General features: G+C 42.2%; 1 pseudogene; it reads right to left on the bottom strand.

The window, feature by feature from the left end:
* Positions 1 to 94: 94 nt before the first annotated feature.
* On the bottom strand, positions 95 to 1,061 carry LOC106332408 (annotated as a pseudogene).
* Positions 1,062 to 5,617: the final 4,556 nt, after the last annotated feature.

Genomic DNA, 5,617 nt, shown 5'->3' with positions numbered 1-5,617 from the left:
GATATTTCATGTCCTTTTAAAATCCTAAATATCCTAACCTGATCTTGATTCGATACGGACCCGAAAAATTATAGGTATTTGACAAATATTTTAATTATAGACCTGAACCGATCTGGACCCGAATAAAACCAACCCGAAACGAAAATTTACGAATACCTATTAGGTCCAAATGTCTAAGACCCGAAAGAACCCGGCCCGAATCCGGCCAGGCCTTAAAGACAGATAGATCATCAATAAATGAATAAACTTAGGTCCCAAAAACGTCTTACCTTGATGTTTTCTTCAGTTAGTTCAGCGGTGTCACTAGGAGGAAAATCATTGACATTGTTTGAGAAAAAAACTTTCCCGGTTTTAGGACCTGAAAATTTTCTATAATCAAGCAAAAATTTAATCACAACGACAAAGTTAACAACAACAAGGCAGGACTAAAATCAATCACAGTAACCTAATATTCTTCATTCAATATTTACAAATCATATACCTTCTTCCTCTTCAGGGCCTTTGATAGCAAAGGAATGTAGTTTGATAATTTGGTTGAAAGGAATATAGATTAGGAGTTGCTCATCAGCATCACCCTCTAAGTTTAAACCTAAACAAGTAAATCAATCAATCTCAGCTCACTCACGAAACAATCAATAGAGAATCAAACAATTCGAAAACTATAGATTATAGTTTTTATATTCAAGTTCCATGGGTCAAAAGTAAAATCAGGGGGTCAATCCAACAAAACTTGGTTTCAAACTCAATCATCATCTATAACCAAGAAAACAAAAATATATAGAGACAGAGAACTAGTTAATAACTACCTGCTTGCTTGAGAGCGTTGGGTAAAGAGTGAGGTGAGCTTTGGTTAAGGCATCGAAGACCAGACCAGTCAAATGAAATCTAACAGATCAACCTGACAAAAAATCAAAACACAACCAATAAAACATTCATAGATCAATTACATCAGGAGAACCTAAGATTCGAAAATCTCAATAGACAGAACCCTAAATATTCTACCCATATAAAAAGAAAATTTACGATTATTTCACCTGTCCCTTAGGAAATTGGCTGGCAGATTATCGAGGCTCCCTCTAACTTCACTCACAGAAATGTCGGAAAGACACTTGTTTCCAGAACTCAGGGTAAAATTTTGATTGCTTTAGCTGCTAGATGCTTTTAACTTAGTGTATCTCTTATATATATATATTCATACCCAAACTATTGTTGAAGTCTTTACTTCTACCATCTTTGATCTTTTGTTTCTAATGATAACTATGAGTTGTTCTTGTTTCCTCAAATTCGTAGCAAGATGAGGGAGATCATGATCAAGGAAGCTTCGTCTTGTGACCTCAAGGAGCTTGTTGCCAAGTTTATTCCCGAATCCTATTGGCAAGGATATTGAGAAAGCCAACTCAGGGTATCTACCCTCTCTTCAGAATGTTTTCATCCGTTAAGTCAAGATCCTCAAGGCTCCCAAGTTCGACCTTGGAAAGCAGCTTAAGGAGGAGGTGATGAGAAACTACCATAACAACACTTTTTGTTTTTGATTTTGAGATAGAATCATATCATCAAAGATTTATTTTAATTGAATGCTTGTGTTTCTAAATCTGACTAGGCTCTTCGCGGAGACTACACAGCAGAGGATGTTGGTGTGAAGGTTGACAGGCCGGCCGTCGAGGAATTTACTGAGATTATTGGAGCTTAAGATATACTCACTCTGTTTCCGAAACTAAAATTTTTTAGATTTTTTTCTTGTTCTACAAAGATAGATTTTTTATATTGTTAAGGTATTTTTTATACTTTTGAGGAACATTAATTGAGAATATTTGAATTGATTAAATTTCATTGGTGAAAAGTTATTGAAAAGTGTATAATAAAATAAAAAAATAAATTAAATTATAAACATCTATTAAATTCTTAATAAACGTGCATACTCTAGAAAATTTTAGTTTCGGGAACAGAAGATATGTTTTCGAAGAAATGTGATGAGACATCATTTTTTTCATCTGAAACTTTTACCATCCTTAATGTTCTTTTCACACTCGTTTGCTTCCTCGGCTTCTTTTTTTTTATCATAAACTTGGGAGTTTTGGACAATTGAGTGTTAGATAACTTCTAATAAAAAAATTTGTCCCAACTAATTATATTGACGTACCATCAGTCAATAATGGTCATGTCATCTCAATACCATATAATATATTTGACTCGTATGTACAATGTTGTTTTGAATAGTTTATTACAAGTTTACGACATATCCTATTATCAAAATGATAGACTTTTGCTATCGCTTAGTGACAAGAACAACGTAAAAAGGACAAATACTGATATTATTGATCTCTCAAGGTACATATGTGTTTTTCTCAGGAGTTTCTCTCTCTCCCCTTAACAATGATCAACAACTTTGATGCCTAAAACAGACTCGATGACTCAACTTATAAAAGACAAACTCACGTGCCTCCTCACACCGTCCTACTATTCGACAGGCCATGTGCAGCATGACAGCTCACGCTAACCTCTTTTATTCCTTATTCTTCTTATCCTCGTTCTCCAACCGAAAGCTGACATTTTTTGTCTCTCCTTTTGTATTGGAAGAGGACAGGTGGACGTCTCGCCTCATACGTATCAATACCCGCACCATCGAAATTGACCTTGTCCTCAAGGTCAAAGCCTGGAAACTTTTCTTTGATCGCAGACTTCCACTCCCAAGAACAATCATGAACCGGCATTCCCAACCACTTAATGAGTAACTCTGCCTGTCCTGTTGTTGCGTTGACACGTTCTGCGAATATCTTCTCTGGTTCTACCATCAGCACTCCATCTCGATTGAGTTGTACGGGCAGTAGAGCCACCACTGCTGTCTCACCAATCGCTAGCTTAAGTTGCGACACATGAAACGTTGGGTGGATCTTAGTGTCTGTTGGAAGCTTGAGCTTATATGCAACTTGGCCCACACGGCCTTCCACTTCGAACGGACCATAGAACCGTGCTGAGAGCTTCTCGTTCATCCTGCGAGCTAATGATTGTTGTCTGTAGGGATGGAGCTTAACGTAAACCCACTCTCCCACTGCAAAAGTTACTTCACGGCGAGATTTGTCAGCCCTCAACTTCATTATCTGCTGAGCTCTATGCAAGTGTTCTTTAAGCAGTATCAATGTCGCATCCCTATCTTTCAACTGACCTTCCAACTCCGCATTTCCCGTTGAACCAGTCTCATACTTCAGTAGTGTTGGAGGGTCGCGACCGTAGAGTGCGCGGAACGGGGTTGTCTTGATAGCTGAGTGAAAAGAAGTGTTATAAATCAATTCTGCCCACGCTAGGAACTTCGCCCACGTTCTCGGCTTATCTCCCGCGAAGCAACGTAGGTAGGTCTCCATGCTTCTGTTCGTTACTTCGGTCTGACCATCCGTCTGAGGGTGATATGTGGTACTCAAGCAAAGTTTAGTGCCTGACAAGCGGAAAAGTTCCTTCCAGAACAAACTGGTAAACACCTTGTCTCGGTCCGAGACGATAGTGCGTGGAAAGCCATGTAGTTTCACCACTTCTTGAATGAACAACAATGCGACATCAGTAGCTGAGAAAGGGTGACTGAGGCTGATGAAATGACTGTATTTGGTCAACCGATCCACCACGACTAGCACTGAATTCACCCCCATGGAGCGTGGTAGTCCTTCCACGAAATCCATAGAGATATCTTCCCAAACCTTATCTGGGACTGGTAAAGGCTGGAGTAACCCTCCTGGAGCCAAGGTGGAATATTTCTGACGTTGACAAACCGCGCAAGCAGCCACAAAACGACGTATGTCCGTCATCATCCCTGTCCAATAGAACAGTTCCCCAATCCGCTTCTGAATTTTGAGAACCCCTCCGTGGCCCCCAATCTTCCCACTGTGATACTCCTCCATAATGACCCCCACCAGTGTCGACCCTTTTGGTATAACAAGCTTCCCATTGCGAAGTAACTTCCCTTGAACCATAGAATACTCCTTCCATTTATCAGATCCGTTGGCTAACTCCTAAATGATCAGCTGCAACTCAGGGTCGTGGTCTACTTCTTCTGCTATCTTCTCCAGTTGCAGCACCGTGGACACTGAGACAGCATATAATTCCGTCACTGTCATCTTTCTCGAGAGTGCGTCAGCCGCCTTATTCTCCAGGCCCGGCTTATACACAATGTCGAAATCAAACCCAAGCAGCTTTGTCAACCAACGCTGATACTCCAAATTCACTTCACGTTGTTCCATCAAAAACCGCAGACTCTTCTGATCCGTGCGCACTACGAACTTCCTCCAAATGAGGTAGTGACGCCACTTCTGTATGGTGAACACGATGGCCATAAGTTCACGCTTGTAGATGGATTTTGCTCGTTGCCTATCAGTCAGAGCTTGGCTAAAGTAAGCGATGGGTTGCTGTCCTTGCATCAGAACGGTGCCCAACCCTATTCCTGAAGCATCAGACTCGACAATGAATTGGGCGTTGAAGTTAGGCATAGCCAAGACCGGTATTGACGACATCGCCTGTTTCAGAGACTCAAAGGCTGTGGTGGCTTCCGCTCCCCACTGGAACTGATCCTTGCGAAGCAGCACTGTGAGTGGCCGTGTAATACTCCCGTAACTGCGCACAAACTTTCGGTAATATCCCGTAAAGCCTAAGAACCCTCGCAGATTCTTGATATTCCTAGGAATTGGCCAATTTACCATTGCTCTGATCTTGTCATCATCAGCAGATACCCCTTTCTCCGAGATGACGTGACCCAAATACTCCACGGTGGAGCTGCCAAACTTGCATTTTTTTAAGTTTGCATACAGCTTCTGCTCCTGCAAGACTTGCAACACCGTTTCTAAATGTCCCCGATGCTCTTCCGCAGTCTTGCTGTAGACTAGGATGTCATCAAAGAAGACTAGCACAAACTTCCGAAGGAACGGTCGAAAGATTTGATTCATGAGGGACTGAAACGTAGCAGGCGCATTCGATAACCCAAACAGCATTACTAGGAACTCGTAATGGCTGTCGTGAGTACGGAATGCTGTCTTGGGCATGTCTGATTGCTTCACCCGTATCTGATGATAGCCTGAGCGAAGATCAAGTTTCGAGAACACCTTAGCTCCGTGTAGTTCGTCGAAGAGTTGATTGATCATCGGGATCGGGTATTTATCCGCCATTGTCACGCGGTTGAGTGCCCTGTAGTCGACACAAAACCACCAGCTACCGTCTTTCTTTCGGACCAACAGCACCGGACAAGAGAACAGACTACTGCTTTCTTGAATAATGCCTGCAGCCAACATAGAAGTGATCTGCTTCTCGATCTCTGCCTTCTGTGTCTCCGGGTACCAGAATGGTCTGACACTAACTGACTTAGCTCCTTCCTCCAAGTTGATCGCGTGCTCCTTCCCACGCGAAGGAGGTAAGCCCGTTGGTTCCTCGAACACCTGAGCATAACGGTCAAGAACAGCTCTCCATTGCCCATCCATAGCCACAGGAACTGAGGCCTCATCCTTTTGTATTCCTCCATACTCCACAATCATTCCTTCGCCCTCCTTTCCCAGTGCTTTCCATAGTGACTTAAGCGACACTGCTGCAGAGTGGAGACTGAGATCGCCTTGTATTGTCACCCAATCTCCCTCCAACAAGATCT

The sequence above is a fragment of the Brassica oleracea genome, chromosome C1, assembly GCF_000695525.1.
Source record: "Brassica oleracea var. oleracea cultivar TO1000 chromosome C1, BOL, whole genome shotgun sequence".
Lineage (NCBI taxonomy): Eukaryota > Viridiplantae > Streptophyta > Magnoliopsida > Brassicales > Brassicaceae > Brassica > Brassica oleracea.
Note: the sequence above shows the minus strand (reverse complement) of the source record. Positions and strands in the feature narration are given on the sequence as shown.